This window comes from Ursus maritimus, unplaced genomic scaffold, assembly GCF_017311325.1.
Source record: "Ursus maritimus isolate PB19 unplaced genomic scaffold, ASM1731132v1 scaffold_4, whole genome shotgun sequence".
NCBI lineage: Eukaryota > Metazoa > Chordata > Mammalia > Carnivora > Ursidae > Ursus > Ursus maritimus.
Window position 1 is genome coordinate 89,867,752 of NW_024426552.1, and position 21,527 is coordinate 89,889,278.

A 21,527-nucleotide genomic window follows, 5' to 3' on the forward strand; every position below is an offset into this window, starting at 1 on the left:
CCCCGGCTCAACTTAACAGATAAGATACACTTGTACCTCTAACAACTGCTGCTTAAGAAAGATTTTCCCAAGTACTTCAGAAGTTTTATTATATTCTACTCCCGCTCCCCAGTTCCCCAATCCCGGCCTAATTTTGCTAAATTATTTTTCAAACTCTTCATAGACAATGAAGGGATGACTGGCATGAAAAAATTAAATTTGCCACCTTATCTTCGGTACCCAGATCAAACAAGATAAAGAATGATTTAGTTCTGGTTTTGTGAGCTGGACCCTAAGTGAGGGTATCAATCTGTATTCCTAACCCTATCCTGCTCCACACGAGAGCAAAGCGAGGACACATGCTACCCCGGAGAATCAGGACACCTGAGTATCGGGATTCCACCGAGAGTTCTTTCTCGGCTCCCAGGCAGAGCTTCCAGGCACAGCCCCTTCTCCGGCCCCCTTCCGTGCGCTGTCTGGTGAAAGCCCTAGGGGTTTTCTCAGGGGCCCATTCCAATTAATTCGGAGCCTGCCTAGAGAAAAGTGTTGAGAAAGAGTCACTGCACCAGCTTAGTGATGATGAGAGAAAGCTGCCACGGCCCTGAGATTAAGGTGGGCTGGGGGGGCATGTCACATATTTGCCACCCACCAGTTAGAAAAAGCACCACAGACCCTCCCCACTTAGGCGTTCTCAGTACATCAAGAACTGCGGGGGCAGAAAAGAAGAGGTACTTTTGGTGTGGGGCGAGAAGCAGCGACAAAATCTCCCGTCTCCGCCTCTAATTCATTCAACATTTCAAACACCGTCTTTTTTTTTTTAATTTTTTTTAAAGATTTTATTTCTTTATTCGACAGAGAGAGAGCCAGCGAGAGAGGGAACACAAGCAGGGGGAGTGGGAGAGGAAGAAGCAGGCTCCCAGCGGAAGAGCCTGATGTGGGGCTCGATCCCATAACGCCGGGATCACGCCCTGAGCCGAAGGCAGACGCTTAACCGCTGTGCCACCCAGGCGCCCCTCAAAGACCGTATTTCTATCTGATCATTCAAAAGTGACTGATTTTTTAAATGTTAAGCAACATCTAATAATTAAGATTTCAGACTGGTGGGTGGGACGATGGGTGACACAGATCAGGGGATTAAGAGGTACAAACTTCCACTCACAAAATAAGTAAGTCGCAGAGATGAAAGCAGAGCACAGGATGTATACATAGTAAGACCGCAGGAACATTTGGTGACAGATGATGACCGTTCTCGCAGTGAGCACTGAGCAATGCACAGAACAGCTGAATCATTATGTCGTACACCTGAAACTAGTGTAACACTCTGTTAATTATACTTCGATAAAAAAGGTTTATAACTATAAAAAAAACACAGACTTAGGATGAAGCACACCCACTCAACTCGTTTAACGAATCACAAGCAGAGCGCTACCGCTCTGAACGACAAACGTGGAAATCCTACGTGTGACTGGAGTCCTTACAAGTTGAGTGGACAGATCTGGAAATTCATTCCCTTGGCTGTCCAAACGTTTCCCGGGTATCTTACACACCTGGCACTGCGCGTGCAGACGCTGGAAATCCGGCTTTGCACACTTGGCTAACTATGTGACTGAGCTGTAATCTCAGTAAGAATGAATGGTGAGTGAGATTTTCAAACCTCCATCTCCTTGATCTTTCCAAGACAGCCTGATTGGAATCTTTTCTTTTTAGTGTTCCCAGATCCTTCTGTGGAAGGTGTTAAGATATTGCTATGATTGAAATTATGACCTAAAATCATACTGCTTAAGGCTTAACAAAGCTGACATTCAACCTGTGTGTGGTGTATGCTGCCGGCTACCCCCGACCTTCCATCAACTGACGACTCCGTACTCACTGTCCCACGGAAATGCTCCAGACCTCCCCGACAGCCGTGCCACATCGTACTCGGTTTCCAACACTCGCTAAGGGAGTTTGCTCACCCCTAATAAATTCTTACTGTTTTTTCCCCAGGGTTTAAGAAAATCCTGTGCTAACCACCTTGCCCCAAATTCTTTATTATACTCCTATAACATACATTCTACAAGATGTTTTTGCATATTCTTGACTCATATACTTAATTCAGAAATAAGAATAAAAGAAATCATTTGTTCAGAGCTCATTTTTACTTTGCAAAGTCCTACAGAGATGAGTTACTCACTAAGAGTTTAAAAAACTCACAGTAGTGGGGGCTCCTGGCTGGCTCGGCCCATAGAACATGTGACTCTTGATCTCAGGGTTGTGAGTTTGAGCCCCATGGTGAGTGCAGAGATTACGTAAAAATAAAAATCTTTAAAAAATAATAATTTAGGGGCACCTGGTGGGTCAGTCGGTTAAGAGTCTGCCTTCAGCTCAGGTCATGGTCTCAGGGTCCTGGGACTGAGCCCTGCATCAGAGTCCCTGCTTAGCAGGGAGTCTGCTTCTCCCTCTCTCTCTGCTGCTCCCTCTGCTTGTGTGCTATCAAATAATTAAATCTTTTTAAAAAATAACTTTAAAAAAATAGTAATTAACTCACAGCACGCTGAAAATACTATTCATTCATATCTAATTCCATGAAATTCAACACTATGACAAATCACTTCTCTCCCAATGCCCACTCAGTCCATAAGAAAGCTTATTTCCCTATCACTTAAACTAGAACCCCGAATATTATTTGGCCATTGTCTAGGTATCTTAAAAGTCTAACTGCTGGATAAATGACTAAAAATACTACTTTTTTTATACCTTCCGTACAAGCTAATTGTTTTAAATACCACATATGTCCTAAGAGAATTGCTGTCAACACAAATAATAAGATCATACCCTCTACCATGACAGCTTTTTGTAAAATTTTTAAAAATCGTTTTTAATGATCGATTACATATCAGAATATACGAAGATGCAGATCTGGCTAACTTGCTGTATGTAGATTATCTTCCAATTTTTTAAAGAGTTCACAAGAAATTCTAGCACTGGGCACATTGCCTGAAATCCCCATGATATGAGGAAAGAGGATCTTGGGTGGCAATTGGAAGATCCGGATTTAATTCAAGTTCTATCACATATGCCAACGGTGTGACTTAGGTTTCTCAGGGCCTACGTCCGTCTGCAACACGATGTGATTGGACTAGACGATCCCCGATTCCCTTCTAATTCTCAATTCTGTTTAGACAGCAGTCGCACTAATTTCGGCTAAGTCATACGTAAATGTCTACTTAGAAGAAATTTTCCCTAGAAAGTACTTTGTTTAGCCACATATCTTTAAAGAAAAATTACAATAGCTGTACAACACTCATTCGGGTCACACCTTGAATGAGAAGCATTTATAGGCTGTCGGCTTTTCCAGGAACAAGATGAGGCAAGCACTTCTCTGGTGCTACGCTTCTCATTACTTAACTCTGACACTGAGTGGCCGGTTGATGAATGTTAAAACCGTCAAGATCTGAAGGCAGAAGCGGTATATACTAGACTATCATTTCTTGCTTTAGTGAACTGCGTCCTGAAGATCTCTGAATGTGGTCCGCTTACAACTCCAAATTCTCCTGCAGCCTTCACGTGGTATGAGAAGGTCACAAATACAGAGCCCTTTAAATCTTGTAGCCCCTGGCAAATACCAAAGATTCCAAATCATATTTTTACATCGGCATTCACTTTTCTACCATGAGGGTTTCATTTCCCTCCTAGCATGTTACAACCTACACGGATTTCAAAAATGCAACCTCAGCATTTAAAAATTTGCAATGAAAATTTTTTTTAAGTTTGTTTTTAAGTCAGCAGCACCTTCAAGAGTACCTAATTCATCCCTTATTTTTGAGAGGTCACACCACTGATGAATGGAGGGGTAACGTTTCTTGCACCTCTCCAATCACTTCAAATTTCTGAACGTATTTTCCGCTTAAGTTTATAAAGGAAACTCAACCAGGTCATGGGCTCTTTACCACACCACTCACGCACACACCAACTCTTGCTTATCAAATTCCAAACTGTTCATTATCCTCCTGCCTCCCCCTCCCATCTCCCACACCCCCATCAGCTTCTATCTGCAAAGTCCCGAACCAGGCAACTACTGCGGCTCTCAGAGAAAACAAATCTTACCTAAGTTAGTAATAGGAAAGAGCAACAACGCCAGGAGAAGAGGACCCCACCTAATAATGGTACTGTATGATACAGGTAAGTCATGTGCCTTAACTGGAAGCACGTTACCTAAAAAATAGGGAATCACAGATAGATTTGTTTTCTAAACAAACGAGATGACTCGAATTAGCCTCTACGTTCCATCCGGATTCTACACTAAGTTTTAACCATGTCACTGTAAAATATTCCTGGGAGTAGTGTGGGAGAGAAGTAACTGCAAACCCAAGTAAAAGTAAGAGAAACAGATAAAATCATATGGAAACAGGAGCCAACTACATGTTGTATCAGTTTTGGGGTTTTTTTTCCCCTAAATCCATTCAGGTGGGAATTTCCAAAGTATAGGACATGGAACAAATACTCTGCTTCGTATATATACATCTTACATGGAAAGAGAATTCTATCAACCAAGCTTGAACCCTCTAGATGGAACAGCTAGAGGTTCTTACTATCAGGCTTCCACGAACTTAATATGCACGGAGTATCTCAACAAGGTCAAACGTTTTTGAACAAACTCGTCTCAAGAGCTAGCAGGCACCAGATAATGCTCTTTGGGTACCACTGCTCTAGCTACCTAATTATTTTCAACTCTCTTAATGAAGTTATGTGAAATCTCTATTTTATAGAGTCATCTAATAAGAAACGTTATTAGCACTTCACTTACGTTGTTTCTTCACAGAAGAACTTAGCCCAGCTTTCAGGTAGAGTCAAGGAAAACCGGATCCACTGGTTAACTCCATAACCAAGTAAGCAATTCACAGGTCTAAAGGGCTGATTGTACAGTCTTCTTCACCCACATACTATCAGAATAAAAGTCGTATTTCCACATTAAACATGGTTTGAAATTGTCTAATTATTCAAATTTCCCCGAGGAATAGTATGCCATTTGTTCTATTAAAAGGGATCCAGGGGCGCCTGGGTGGCACAGCGGTTAAGCGTCTGCCTTCGGCTCAGGGTGTGATCCCAGCATTGTGGGATCGAGCCCCGCATCAGGCTCCTCCGCTATGAGCCTGCTTCTTCCTCTCCCACTCCCCCTGCTTGTGTTCCCTCTCTCGCTGGCTGTCTCTCTCTCTGTCGAATAAAGAAATAAAATCTTTAAAAAATAAAAAAGAAATAAAAGAGATCCAAGGCTCAACTTAAAAGTCTTCAAAGCAAAAACAAATCTACAATATTCGCTTTCCCTGAAGTATCACTTTCCCCAAACAATCAAATGTTTTCTCCATCTTTTGTGTTTCAGGCCACCACTACGAATAGAAAACTCGCCTCTCGTGCGGGCAGGAAATGTACAGAGGGAGAACACACCCCTCCAGGGCCCTTCGGAGGCCCTACCTGAGCACTCAACCATGCGGCCACGCACTTTCAACATCTGAACCAATTACGCATTAACAGTTCAACAAAGGAAGCCTTTTTTCCCAGACTCGCATTCCATGCTACCACTTCACTGAAGTCAAAGCACTGAAGTTCATTCCTGTAAGTCTGAGCAGCTCGCTCTTTCCCCTTACATACCATCCGCAATCACAGCTACAATCATAAAAAGGCTAGACCTAAAAGAGGAAGAGATCTTAGATAATTATTACATCAAGGGGCTGCGCTGTTCAAATGCCTACAAGAGCCAAGGAGGCAACGTCAATGACCAAAGTGGCCTACCTTTCCTTTTTTCTCTTTTGGAAAACATGGCTAGAGAGAAAGATCTCTTCACATCTAAAAATTGAGAAATTAAAGTACACACATGATGGGAAAAAACAAACAAACAAACCCTGACAGCCTCAGTCTCTAGAAGTCAACAGAGAGTGGCGGGGACCTCTACAAACTGGAGCTCAGGGGCGCCTGGGTGGCTCAGTCGGTTAAGCATGGTCTGCCTTCAGATCCCGGGCAAGCCTGCTTCTCCCTCACCCTCTGCCCCCTGCCCTCGTGCACTCTCTCCCCCTTCCTCCCTCTGTCTCAAATAAACAAAATCTTGAAAAAAAAATACACAAAAAACAAAACAAAACAAAAAAAACCAGAGAGCTCCACTCAGCCCTTCCTACCATGCAGGAATGCAGGCCCATACTGCCAGATTTTCGAGAAAAACCAGAAATCTCATTTCATGTGAAATCCCTTCATTTCTAAGTGTTGGTCCCAAACTAAAAACAAACACGGTCCAAAGCCAAAAAAACAAAATCTGCAGGCCCCATCCTCCAGCCCAGTTTACAAATTCAATCTCATCAAATCAGATGGAGCGACCAATGACACCCAGACATGTCCAATCAGAGCTGCCCAGCTCTGGGCTGGACACATCATCTAAGACTAAGTCTCATCCATTTATGGCACCATCTGCTATGCGTACACCACCTGCTGATTCCCTTAATCACCAATTTACTGAGCACCTACTGTGAGTTAGATGCTGTTGCAGACACTGGAAATTCACCAATGCACAGGAGAAAAAACAACTCTCTTCTGGAGTTTACATTCTAGTGAGAGGAAACAGGCAATGAACATAATAGGTAAGTTATGCAGTATGTAATAAAGTGATACCTGATGTTTAGAAACGGAGCAGAGTAAGTGGAATTAAGAGTACTACACATTTAGGGGCGCCTGGGTGGCTCAGTCGTTAAGCGTCTGCCTTCAGCTCAGGTTATGATCCCAGTGTCTGGGAATCGAGCCCCGTACAGGGCTGCCTGCTCAGCGGGAAGCCTGCTTCTCTCTCCGTCTCCCACTCCCCCTGCTTGCGTTCCCTCTCTCACTGCCTCTCTATCAAATAAATAAAAATCTTTAAAAAAAAAAAAAAAAAAAAGAGTACTACAAATTTAGTTTCATGTGGTACAAAGATTTTGTTGGGGCCAAAATGTTTTCTAAGCCGTTATGAAGGCTAACATGGCTGACCTCTAAGTGGGCGAATCATTTTTGCATGCTTCAGGTCCCTTATCCCTCAAATAAAGATACGGTTATCCGGCCTACTTAACACACCTTATTATAAGGCAATCTCCAGCTATTACTTGAGAAAAGTGAACATATTATATTTTAGTGATAGAATAATACTGCCTCTTAAGTCTAGGCATTCAGAAGGTCTCTTAAATGCCCCCAGAGTTTATTAGATTCCATGCTTCAGATGCCACAAGTAGCCGCTGCAACTATTAACATTTCCTCTCCCTTCTGATGTTGACTGATCCAAAGGCCACAGAACCTTGGTGACCTCTATGAACTCTGACTGGGGTAGGGAGAGTGTGGTGAGAAGGCAGCTTTTACTTTTTTATACCTCCCTGTTTAAATCTTTTTTTTTTTTTTTTAAAGATTTTATCTTAGAAAGAGAGCAATCTCAGACTCCATGCCCAGCTCGAACTCACCACCCTGAGATCATGACCTGAGCTAACCAACAGCCACCCAGGTGCCCCCCCCCGGTTTAAATTTTTTTTTTTTTAACAAAATACGAATAATAAAACTTAAGGCTACACTGCAGTGAAGAAACAGAGCTAAACCTATCCCTCGGTCCACATGGCTACCACTTTCATTTCACAAAGGATACGTGAACTTAACGGTATAGAAACAAGACTTATAATCCCTCCTGTTTTGGTTGTAATCATTTTTAACATGATCTAACCACATCCTGAAGTACCGTAATAAGATGTCAACTCTCAGAAGAAATAAAATGAAGTTGTTCATATTTTCCTCCCATTTTCATTCTCCTGATTATCCAGCATTGACCATTTTCTCTTATTACGAATTTGCTTCCTAACACCTACATCGTGTCTTTTACTCTGTGAAGTTGCTAATAACGCCTTATATTTGATCATCTCTTTCTTGCCACAAAGAAATGGACAGAAATTACAGGGCATTATTGTTGTGAGACACATTCCATCAGTCTCTTTTGCTCCTACACGTCCTGCCAGGTAACCAAAAATGCAAGGCCCTGCCCGTTCTGCACCCAGGCTGTTTCTCAGAGTTCCATGTGCAGCAAACAACCTTGACAGGTGGGATAAGGTCTCTCTTCCGGATCAAGAGCAAGTTCACTTGCTGCATACTACAAAAGCAGTGGGTTCCCCCCAGCTTAGTGTCCCTCAGCAGAAACACAAGCCTATGTGTGTGCAGCTCCGTGTGGACACTCTGTATCACCCCTGTGGGCCTTGGGAACAAGGAGGAACTTGATACAAGCAAGCTCGTGTTCGGGCTGTTTGGTATGCCCCTGTCTGTGGCACAGGAGCCCCCTGTCTTCTGCTAGCACAGAGCAAACAGCAACAGCGTAATGATTAGCTGCAGGTAAGTCAAACCCAGACTCAACAAATCAAGTTAAAGAACCATATATTCATTCGTGGATGTATGTAAGCTTACCGGGAGTGACAACACTTGCAAACCATCTTGTCCTAAATACAGGCCTAATTTCTTCTGCACTTTAGAACCAATGTCCTCAAACATACACACATATTACTACATAATAAAGTACTTCCACATTAGGTTTCAGAAATAGTTAATAAATTCCAATGGAATTCAGTTATCACTACCCTTACCTCGTCTGAATTCAGTAACTAGAGAGCTACATGTGAATCTGTACCTGGCACTTCCAATCAAGTCTTCCACCCTGTCTCCCTCGGGCCGGGCCACTTGAGGAGATAGCAGAGAAAGTGCTAGGCAAAGAGTTCTAAAAAATGCGGATTAAGTCAAACTTCTCGGGGCCTGAATCTGTTTACCCGTAAAATAAGAGGGCTGGACCAGAGGGACTCATCTCTCTCTCCAGTTATAATTCTGACGATTCTACACGCAGCCTATACACGGGTGGAACATTCTTTGCCGCTTTGTTCAGTGCTGGAGTGGTTTATGGAGTGTGGTCCTGCTGAAAAGCTGGAGAACGAACTACATGTCCTCTCAAGATACCTCCTGGCCCTATAATCCCATGATGTGCTTATAATGGAATTTGGCTATCCTCATAATTAGAAATGTAACTTGCTGGTCGCACATCTGGATCAGATAAACCCGCACAAATAGCATTTCACCAGAAGCAGAAATGCCAAGCATATAACAGCTGTGCTATTACATCAGCCTTGCAAATAACAAGGAATACTATTTATCCATACAAAGTAAATGACTACAACAGACAGGAATAAAAAGGACTTTATTTAAATTATTTGGGGAGGGGAGAAATGTTTATAAAAGAAAAAAATATACAGTGGTTGGACTTCCTTATTAGTTTACAAGACTGGTACAGAAAAGAATTGCAATACATACCTCATATGCCAAAACACTATTTCCTTATTTCCTGCAATCCTAGTTAATGATGAGTTTCTTGTTATTGAACTTCTATAAAAAATGTAATAGGCTCCCCTGACTTGAATGTCAACATATCACATGGAACCATGAACCTAATCCACAATTAAGTACTATCAAAGTGTCAAATGTACTCTGGGAGTATTCACATCCATAGGAAATAAATGTGTTTCAAGTTAACAATTAATTTCACTCAACCAACGTGCTGGATAACGTGAAACAAGAGGAAATTATTTTCCCGAAAAGAAATAAAAGCTCTTCCTAGCCAATTAGGTAAGCATTAACTACCTTACACTTTGAAGTCCATTTCTTAAACCCAAAACCTTAATGTGTTAATCGAATTGCTCTGAGGAATAACTGACAAAACCCAAGACTAATGGCAAACAGGTATGAATACAAAATCTGTCACCTATTACTAAACTTACCTACACAGGCATTCAATCTTCTAATTTACAACACTGCTCACAATTTTACTTTCTGCATTTAAAAACATATTCAGACCCTGGGTGATAATGATGTGTCAACGGAGTGTCAATCACTTTTAACAAATGCACTGCTCTGGTGAGGGACTATGTGTGTGGAGGGCAGGGGGTATTTAAGAAATCTCTATTTTGGGGTATTTGAGAAATCTTCCTCTCAATTTTGCTGTGAGCTTAAAACTGCTCTAAAAATGAAATTAAAAAAAACACAAAAACCTCCAAGAAATGTATTCAGTATATTACAGATTTAAGAAAAATAACTTTTATATCAAGTCAATGCCCTATTTTGAAATATATGTATGAAATAAGATCCTAGTTTTTTAAGATTTTATTTATTTATTTGGCGGGGGGGGGGCGCACAAGCAGGGGGAGCACCAGGCAGAGGGAGAGGGAGAAGTGGCTTCCCGCTGAGCAGGGAGCCTGACGTGGGACCCCACGAGGGATCACGACCTGAGCTAAAGACAGACAGACGCTTAATTGACTGAGCCATCCAGGCGCCCCAATAAGATCCTAAGATTTTAACCTATTAACCTATAAAGCAGAAACACGGAAAAGCACAATACTAGCATAATTAACTTTACCTCAAATTCTAGACTCAAATCAATTTTTGTGCCACATAAAGAAAAAACAAAGAGAACAAAGATCAGAGAGACAATGAAACAAAAGACATTACACAGAAACCATGGTTACATTTCTGATTAGTGGAGAAAATAGAGATGATTGGTGAGGTAAAGTTAGACACGAGCAAATTTCTTTGACTGCCAAACGGGGGAATCCAGGAGGTAATCTGACTCTTCGTGTTTTCTAATATTACCTGAAAAATACTAGTAACAACCAGTGTCTTTGAATCAGTCCTGAAAAGAGAACAGGGATTTAAAAAAAAAAAAAAAGTTGACTAAACAAATGAATCTTTGGAAAAAAAGAGTTAATAAATCACAACCTCCAACCTTTATATATCGATTTTAAACTAAAACCTTAGACTAATATGACATCCTGATGGTCAGTTAATCAATTTTCAAAAAAGCATTAATCCATTATTTCCAAATATTGAGAAACAACTTAAGTAGCTGATTTTAAACGGATTCTAATTCCTAAGGAAGTTACTATAAGGAAAATGAATTAGCCCTACAAAAAACCTAACCACCAGGTACAGAGACTCTATTACACACATACATTTTATGCATACTTATGGGATGTCCTTAACAAACACAATCAATAGGAACTCCCTACTCTAACCCCTCTTTGGGGCTTCCGGGCTTCTTACTATGTAAATATCAACTTTGAACCCTAATGGGTTTACCAGCAAACCACATTTAAATGACAGGCAAAAGCAGAGCCTTCTGGCTTTATGCCAAGATGAAACCTCACATGGGCAGTTTCCACCCCTTCAGGTTATTGCTGAAAATTCTAAGATTCAACAGGGTATCTTCAACCTACAAGGGCAAGAAGTCTCAGGATAAGGTCATAGCTGAACAACATTCAACTTCAATAGTCAATCCATGAGATAGCCAATCATCTTCCAAGGCCCCAGATGCAAGGCAATTAGTGAAACTGGGTAACGCGCCCCTCCCCCCAATAATCGTTTCAGGTAACTGAATGTCATTAGCAACTAGGCCTAAGAGTGAAGGATGAACTTTTTGTAAGATAAACCTTATTTTTCTGCTGAGGTTCTTCCGTAGTTCTGTTTTCTTGATTGAGAAATGTAAACAACCTCCCACTTCATATTTTTAAAAAATAAAAACTGGCCTATTTATCAATCTTTTCTCTTTCTCCACCCTCTATTATTCTAAAGCCATTCTTTTGTTTTAGAACCCTGTCTGTGACTTCAGATTTGAAATCAAGCATTGGATAAATAAATTTTAAAAATTAAAAAAAAAAGAAAGAAAGAAATCAAGCGTTGGAGGTTTCGTACAGCCACGTAGCCAGGATCTCACTTACCAAGGCTGCCAAATCAACAGCCAGTCCAGCAGTGCAAAAACCCAGACTTTTTTTTTTTTTTTTTAAAGAAACAGATTTTCTGCCTCCATGCTTTTCATTTCCAGGAACAATACTTCTCTCACGAAAAGCAGAAGCCCAAAAAACAAGGAGCAGCACTGATCAGAACTCAGCCTTCCCTCACCCAACACCTCACTCTGAAACAGGCCCCAAGGTCCGGTCTTCCCTGGAAGCTGAATTTCATCATTCTGAAGGATACTGACAATTTCCCACATTGTGGCTATCCAGGCATCGTCTGCCATCTCCACACATTCGTGTGCACAGAACTGGGTGCTAAAGACAGACCTCAGCAATGCAACACAGGAATAATCCCCATGCCTCTGCTTCAGTGGTAAAAATGTCCTGAAATGTGAAATTTCCTTCCAGCCATCTAAACACTTGTGTGTCAATATCCACCCAATTCACTTGCCAGTCTGTTCCTCCTGCTCTCTCCTCCTATTAAGCCAGCAGGAACACTCGAGTTGTAACTCCCAAACAAAATCCCACCCAGGCCAAACAAGCAGCTTTGGAGGAAGGCAGAGACCTGCTCTGGATTTCAAAGGCACGAGGACCTTCTAGATTCCTGCCATGTACACAGATCTATTCTTTTACCCTAGTCCGCACAGGACTAAAGATCCTGAGGCCTCATCTCAGATTCGAACTGTGTACAGCACGACACGTATACTACTTACTGTAAGAAATCACGAATCATATTTTTGATGTCTCCCTAATCCTGGAGAGATGCTGACTTATACACATGTCAATCCCTGCCCTAGCACACACAGTTTGTGTAGGGTGTGGGTTCCATTATCTCAAAGGTGGCTAAAATACCTACATAGGCCTGAGTTTAGTGTGTCCTTTATCTCCTGTATCAAAGTGTCAACAGATAGTCAAGTAAACACATTCCCATGGCAATCATGGGACACTCATCACCAGAAAAACTTCCTGTAAAAGGCTGCCTTGGCCAGGAATCTCCAAAACTATTATCTGAATTTCCTCCCTCATTTTAGGGAATGCCCCTCAAACGGATGAGAAGAAGAAAGACGCCTGGGTGGCAGCAGGCAGAAAGCTATCATGAAAGTCAGAAGCATTTTGTGCAGATTGCCCTCAACCAAAGGCGCCTGTGTTTTCATCTGCCACAATCTAAATGCTTCGGTATACTCAAATATTTACCTCAATCAATCCACTGCTCCCAGAGAAGCTAGGATGAAAAGGCAGATTCCTTCATAATCTGAAATTTACCATTTCCATGCAAATGAAAATGAGCACTTTCTACAGACAGTGTCATATTGGTCAAACGGCACCTCTTCCTTTTTTCTGAGGCAGAAATCTGCATTCTGTTGGACCTGGACACCTGGGCTCACCCTCCCAAACCCCAAAATTCCATTTACATGACGATTTTAAAAAGTAACTGTCTTCACATGCTTTAAATGGAGGGCAGGGGCATTTTAAGAATTAGTACAAAGTGTCATTTCACTTTAAAGAATGTCAAGTGGAGGAAGGAAGTTGACAGAAAAAGTTAAGATGAAATCTAATTTGGATTCTACAACCAGACAGAGTCTCTTTTTCTGTGTATTTTATTTCGGTTACTATCTTTGGCTCCGAGGCATCATTCTTTCTGAAGACAAAAATATGATTTTTTTTTCCTAAGGTGATTTTAGTACTAGCTGCTTAAATACTTTTTCAGCTCACCTCTGCGAACTTAAATGATTAGGCAACTTAAAAGTATTCCAGTTTTCTTCTTTGGGAAAAAAAAAAGTCAAATATTTCTATAGTGGGAGCCCTTCTACATGAGATCACAGAGAAGAATCCATTAATTCTCTCTCAGACAACCACACTGGAGGCCAAAATCTTTGTCCAGGGAAGGGGAAGAGAGCATTCATCAATTAAGTGTAGTAATGATCTAGGGCTTTCTTTTTAAGTCCAGCATAAATCGCCACCTGGTAACTTGGACTAGAAAGCTTTAATTGATATACAGGTAATTCAGAATAAGGTAAAGGAAGAGGCAGGCCTGTGTGAAATCGCCACCTCATAAAGATTCTCCTGCCCCTCGATCAATGCAATCCCAATCTGAACGAATAAGGTCCCATTTAAGGCTTGCTTTCCTTGCTCTTTCATTCTACACATTAGTTCTCTCATGTTATAAATATATTTACATCTCCCATTAAAAAAATCCAAAAATAGAAATTCCATTTTTTAATTCTAATTTTATTTAAATGAATATGCAACTTCACCTAAGCACAGATTTTTTTAAGTGCTTCAGATCCTTTAAAATACATTCAACTTAGAATAGACATGATTTTTTTTTAACCGATCCATTCCCACCCACTGCAAATGCTAAGCCTCCAGTTACTATCTTGAATAATTCTATTTACCTACAATCATATTCAAGTTGTACTCAGCTTGATCACTCATTTATTTAACTTTGTGTATGTAGATTTTATTTTCTAACGTGAACACAAACTTTGAAGAACCACATTTTTATTTTGTTCACTTAAACCTCTTCTCCCCAATATATAACTTTACAGACATTTTTTAAAAATTCAATCTCTAAAACTAATTTTAACATTGGTCCAAATTTACCCATGCCAAAGTTACTCTAGAAATAGTTGTAATTTTATTTCATTTTTTGTAACTTTATTTTAAAAGTATACTTCGTTGTCCTAGAAAGTTGAAGACCCCTCTTGATGCCCTTGTGACCTGAACAGAATCTACAGGCTTTCATCACATATAATGGAAACTTCCAGCCTTCCCTTAACCACCCTGAAACTCAGGAAAAATAGCTGAGTATTTTTGTACTTTGATAATTTTTTTAACTAATTTCCATTTAATTTTTTTAATGAATTCAAATAAAGGGAAACTTCATACATACACTCTCTCCCTAAAAATGGACACTTCACATTTGCTGAGATGTGCACTCAAGCGGAAAGGCAGGAAGAGCTCACGATTCAGAAGGCAAATACCTAACAAGCATACAACAGAGCCATAAAAGACCACGTGCAACTGAGTGCCACAGGAGAGCTCTATGGACCCACAGTCCTACTCCTAGCGGCTAGCACAATTCTCTACAATGGACACTCTCTGAACGCTCAAAGTTTTGTTTTGCTCTCTGCTGTATCCCCATGCACCAAGAACAGTCCTAACAGTGCTCAGTAAATGTGTGTGGAATAAATACTTGTAAAAAATTATGTAACACACAGCAGACATTCGTAGGAAAGGAGATAGGAAAAAGACCTGGCAGTAGTTAAATTTTATTTGGAGATTATATTTCTCCTGGGCACCATTACTTTTAAGATGGGCACAAACTTTAAGTATATAGGGGCAGATGACCGTGATGGCAGGCAGTCAAAATATAAAAACATACAAGGAAAAACCTCAAAAACCAGGGACCTTAAAGCCCATAAAAGAGAAGAACTAAAGGCAAATAAGTTAACTATGGTTGAATTTGAGTTGAGTTTGAAGAAACAAACTTGCTCTAGGTTGCTATGGAGTGGGTTTTTTTGAACTAGAGGTCAAGACCCATTCTTGGGTCATATAATCAATTTAGTGGGTCACTGACTGGCATTCTTTTAAAGAAAATAGAATAGTATTATTGAATTGCATCACAAAGAATAAAGACAAGTATTGATTAATGAAACTTTTGATTTAGCCATACATAAATATTTTTGCGTATTTACTGGGCTACTGTGTCTCAAAGTGTGTCCTGATCAAAATACATGAAAAAACAGTGCAAGAGAAAACCTATCTTAACCATGACAATTTGGGTTCAATATAAAAATGAAAGCTGTAAAAAAAAAAAAAAAAAAAAAACCACACCCAACAACAAAACTGATTGCTTGTTAGAGTTGAAGACATTCTGTCAATGGATATTCACAGAGATCGAGAACTGAAAGAAACCTTAGTGACCACCTGGTCCAATTCTTTCATTTCACAACTCAGGAAAGGAAAAGATAACCTCACCCTTAGTTAGGAGCACATCCGGAACTGGAAGTGGGTCTCCAGGATCCTAGTACAATTATCCTGTTAGTGAATCACAATGATTCTAGCACAGGCTGGTGACCATGTGTCAAGATGTCACATAGCTGGCCTTGCCACCCGTTGGAATAAAGAATTAGATGGCCTCCCTGGTGCCTACAGATCAAAATTCTTTAATCTTAAGTACAATGCTTTATTGTAGCTTATCTTTTAACAATCAGATCTATAAATTTTCAGTATAAAAAGATAATGGGGGCTTCATTTGCACAGATGTCATTACTTAGAGAACTCGGGACTTCAAACATGGTAAGAACCATTAAGGAAAAAAATAAAACCCTCTTCTTTTGAAGTCTGAGAAGACACAAAGACAAGGAAAAACATTTTTTTGACACACACACACACACACAAAAGTATTCGATAACCCTTAAATAAAAGAAATTCCCAGGGTACCTGGGTGGCTCAGTCGGTTAAGCGCCTGCCTTTGGCTCAGGTCATGATCTCAGAGTCCTGGGATCAAGTTTCACATCAGGCTCCCTGCTCAGCAGGGAACCTGCTTCTACCTTTGTCTCTGCCCCCGCCCCCACCCCCACTCATGTTCTTTCTCTCCCAAATAAATAAAGTCTTAAAAAGAAAAAGAAATTCTACGTTAAGTCACAAAACTTAAAATCTCTGAAATGGGAATGCCCCTTGCCACATTTTCCCCCGTGAAGAGAAATTAACTCCCAATCTCTAAGTATGTGCAGCGAAGTAGAAAGGAAGCATTAATGAGACTTGCTCATCCAATTTCCAGCCAGTCCAGTCCCACCCACATTTTCACCACCCCTCCATTTCCTTTCATAAGAGCACAAAATGACTCCTTAAGAGCAAACCCCTCAGGAAAAAAAATACTTAACTTCCATGAAGACCCAACAATGAACATTTAAAATTATATTAATTCACGTTTTTAAGTCACTAAGTTTTGGAGGCCTGTCTGTCCCTGCATTTTTTTTTTTTATATTTTTTATTTTTTTTAGGCCCTGGGCACAAGATGACAGGATTTGGGTTAATCTTTCCTTCTCCCTCTTAATTAACTCGATGGGAAGAAACCCACAGGTTCTCCAAACAGAGAAATATGGAATCCTCAATTTTTCTAATGTCTTATTAAAATCAACAAGTTCATATCCAAGCATACCTCATTTGATTGCACTTCACAGATATTGTGTGGGGTTGTTTTTGGTTTGGGTTTTTTGGGGTTTTTGTTTTGTTTTGTTTTTTGTTTTGGTTGGTTTTTGTTTTGCCTCAAACTGAAGGACTGTGGCAACTGGCAGCAAGCAAGGACACTAGCAGCATTTATCCAATAGCATTTGCGCACTTCGTGCCTCTGGGTCCCATTTCCTAATTCTCACAGCACTGCAAACTTTTTCATCATCATTATTATTATTATATTTGCTGGTCATCTGTGATCAGTGATCTTTGATGTCACTATTGTGATTGTTTTGGGACGCCACAAACTGCACCCATATAAAATGGTGAACTTCATCCATCACTGCTGTGTGTATTCTGACTGCTCTGCCAACCAGCCATTCCCCCAACTCTTTCCCTCTGCTCAGACCTCCCGACTCCCTGAGACATGACAATATTGAAATCAGGCTAATTAATAACCCTACGAGGGCCTCAAAGCGTTCCAGTAAAAGGAAGAGTCACAAGTCTCTCCGTAGAAATTAAAAGCTAGAGGGGCGCCTGGGTGGCACAGCGGTTAAGCGTCTGCCTTCGGCTCAGGGCGTGATCCCGGAGTTGTGGGATCGAGCCCCATATCAGGCTCCTCTGCTGGGAGCCTGCTTCTTCCTCTCCCACTCCCCCTGCTTGTGTTCCCTCTCTCGCTAGCTGTCTCTATCTCTATCGAATAAATAAATAAAATCTTAAAAAAAAAAAAAAAAAGAAATTAAAAGCTAGAAATGATTAAGCCTAGGGAGGAAAAAATATTGAAAGCCAAGATGGGCCAAAAGCTATAAGCCTCTTGCACCAGTTAGCGAAGTTGCGAACGCAGAGGAAAAGTTCTTGAAGGAAACAAAAAGTGCTATTCCAGTGAACACACAAATGATAAGAAAGAGAAACAGCCTTACTGCTGATTTAAAGAAACTTTTAGTGGTCTTGATAAAAGATCAAACCAGCCACCACATTCCCTCAAGCCAAAACCTAATCCAGGGCAAGGCCCTAACTCTTGCCAATTCTATGAAGGCTGAGAGAGGTAAAACAGCCGCAGGAGGAAAGTTCGAAGCTAGCAGAGGTTGGTTCATGAGGTTAGAGGAAAGAAGCCATCTCCACAACATAAAAGTACGAAGGGAAGCAGCAGGTGCTGATGTGGAGGCTGCAGCAAATTCTCCAGCAGATCTAGTCAGATAACTGATGAAGGGGGCCACACTAAACAACAGATTTTCAGTGTAGACAAAACAGCCTTATATTGGAAGAAGATACCATCTAGGACTTTCAGAAGTAGAGAGAAGGCAATGCCTGGCTTCAAAACTTCAAAGGACAGGCTGACTCTCTTGCTAAGGGCTAACGCAGCTGCTGACTTTCAGCTGAAGGCAACGCTCATTGACCATTCTGAAAATCCTAGGGCCCTGAAGAATCATGCTAAATCTACTCCACCTGTGCTCTATAAAAAGCCTGGATGACAGAACATCTGTTTACAACATGGTTTACTGAATGTCTTAAGCCCACCGCTGAGACCTACCGTGCAGAAAGACTCCTTTCTGTTCACTGACAATGCACCTGATCCCCCAAGAGCTCTGATGGAAATGTACAATGAGATTAATATTTTTTCATGTCTGTTAAAACAATACCCATTCTGCAGCCCAAGAGCTAATTTTGACTTTCAAGTCTTTATTATTTAAGGACTACATTCCATAAGGCTATAGCTGTCACAGACAGTGATTCCCCTGATTGAACCGGGCAAAGTAAATTGAAAACTTTCGGGAAAGTATTCACCCCTCTAGACTCCATTAAGAACATTCGCGATTCACGGAAAGAGATCAAAATATCAATATGAGCAGGAATTTTGAAAGAAGTTCATTCCAACCTTCATGGATGATGTCACGGATGCCAGTGGAGGAAGTAACTACAGACGTGGTGGAAACAGCAAGCTAACTGACGTCAGAAGTGCAGCCTGAAGACGGCACTGAATGGCTGCAAGCTCATGACCAAACCTGAACGGAGGAGGGGTTGTCTTATGGATGAACAAAGAAAAGAGATCTCTTAAAATGGAATCTACTCCTGATGAAGATGCTGTGAAGACTGTTGAAATGACAATAAAAAATTTAGAACATTACATAAACTTAGCTGATAAAGCAGTACTGGGTTAGACAGGACTGATTCCAATTTTGAAAGAACTTCTACTACAGATAAAATGCTATCCAACAGCATCGCATGCTACAGAGAAGTCGTTTGTGAAGGAGGAGTCAATCCATGTGGCAAATTTCATTGTTGTCCTATTTTAAGAAATTGCCACAGGCACCCCAGCCTTCAGCAAGCACCACCCTGATCCGTCAGCAACATCAAGGCGAGAGCCTCCCTGAGCAAGAAGATGACAACTCGCTGAAGTTCACATGGTTTAGCAACTTTTTTAGCCATAAAGTACTTTTTAATTAAGGTGTGGACATTTTTTTTTTAGACTTAATGGTACTGCACACTTAACAGACTATAGGATAGTACAAATGTAACTTTTCTACGCACTGGGAAACCAAAAGTCAATGGATTCACTTCCCTGTGATAGTCACTTTACTGTGGTGGTCTGGAGCCAAGCCAAATCCAAGGTAGGCCTGTAGTTGTGATTGGATCATGGTTGAAAACTCTCTAATTCCATACACATACATAGTCACGCACACTTTCACACATGCAAGGCAAGAAACTTTTGTTATTGGAAGGAAGTTGGCAGAACAGGGTGAGTAGTCTGACACTGATGACAACATCAATTATGCCAGATGCGGGTCTGCAATAAGCTAACTATAGTTCCCAACTGGTAATCAATCATGTGACTGTGGCCACTAATGGACTTGGGGCCTGCCAAGTTTCATGTGCCCGACAGTTATGCAATAGCTTCCTTTGCGTGTGTTTCAAACGGACTTTAAATTACCTTATTTTTTTCCAGGCCTTAAAGCATAATTCACGCTATCAAGTCACAAACTAGGATATCGGAGAGACATCCTTCACCATGAGATCAGCCTCCATACCAGGAGGGCAAGATTCTACAGTCGTAAGCAACACACCTCACGAAAAGAAGGAACTAACATGCAAAAGCACAAGGTAAAGGGCTGCTCTAAAACAGAACGGACCTATCTCTAAGTGAGCCAAGTTTTAACTTCGTGCTGAAAGAGTGCAAGGCTCACCTGTCATTCCATGGCCATGGGACAGGCTGCTGTGTGTGCGCACAGGCTGATGGGATGTGTGTGAGCACACAGGCGTGTATGGGATTCTAAGTCACAGAACACACAGGATTTGTAAACCAAGAACTAGACCTGCCTATTGGCCCAGCGCAATCTTGGAATCGCTGCTACCGCTGGCACAGCAAGAGGGCCACCCCCGGGGCAGCCACCAGCGTCACAGGCTACAGCCCAGCGCCAATACACAGTCAACAGTAGAAAGACCTTCTCAGGACAGAGGCACACACTCCACTAAGTGACTGAAAAAAAACCAGGGTCTAACAATTCCTTTGTAGGCAACTATTTCAACACATCTTCTGCATGGTCGTAACCCAATGAAGTCCCCGTCCCCAGTCGTCATCCTGGGATACCGCCCTCGCCTGAGATGCAGCAAGCGCCGCCCTAAATTCACGAGGGAAGGCCTGGTTTCCGGGCAGAGAACAGTTCTTACAGGTCATGTGGTAAGGAAAGCAGGAGGGGGAAACACACAAGAAAGGGAATAGTCTTTCCTGGCTAAAATATGGCCAGTTTCTCAGGGGAGAGGACATGAAGCAGGTCAGTCCCTAAACTGACCTAAGCTGTGCAGTCACGCCCCCTCACAAGGCCGACTCAGCTCTCAAGCTTCAGTGAAGGCAGCCAGCTACAGAACACACCATACAGTGAGCTGCAAGAGAAACGCTCCCCACGTGTCTTTAAATAACGCTCACCTGCTCCTTAAAGCATTAAAAGTGTAAATGGAGAGTTGATTGGCAATGGGGGCAGTTAGAGTGAACATGGGACCTCACTCCTCACAGCTATCTTTCATTCTACAAATAAACTGCAATTCTCTTCTCAAGAAGTCAAAGCAGTTTCTCGTGATAAGCGGTTTCCCATCTCTTTTTTTTTTTAATAATGATTTTTTATTATATTATGTTAGTCACCATACAGTACATCCCCGGTTTCCGATGTAAGGCTCGATGATTCATTAGTTGTGTATAACACCCAGTGCACCATGCAATACGTGCCCTCCTTACTACCCATCACTGGTCTATCCCATTCCCCCACCCCCCTCCCCTCTGAGGCCCTCAGTTTGTTTCTCATAGTCCATAGTCTCTCATGTTTCATTCCCGCTTCTGATTACCCCCCTTTCTTTATCCCTTTCTTCCCCTACCGATCATCCTAGTTCTTATGTTCCATAGATGAGAGAAATCATATGATAGTTGTCTTTCTCTGCTTGACTTATTTCACTTAGCATTATCTCCTCCAGTGCCGTCCATGTTGTAGCAAATGTTGAGAACTCGTTCTTTCTGATTGCTGAGTAATATTCCATTGTATATATGGACCACAACTTTTTTTTTTTTAAAGATTTTATTTATTTATTTGACAG

At 41.3% G+C, this 21,527-nt stretch overlaps 1 protein-coding gene across 6 annotated transcripts in view; it reads right to left on the reverse strand.

The window, feature by feature from the left end:
- The window catches only part of FNDC3B (fibronectin type III domain containing 3B), a 380,755-nt gene that overhangs the window by 287,524 nt on the left and 71,704 nt on the right, over window positions 1-21,527 (reverse strand). Inside the window, exon 2 of one of the 6 annotated variants that reach the window (XM_040621601.1) lies at window positions 4,766-4,901. The exons of the other annotated variants lie outside the window; for them this stretch is intronic. The gene's annotated coding sequence lies outside the window, so the exon portion shown is untranslated. The remainder of the gene's footprint in view (window positions 1-4,765; window positions 4,902-21,527) is intronic. 6 annotated transcript variants of the gene reach the window in all.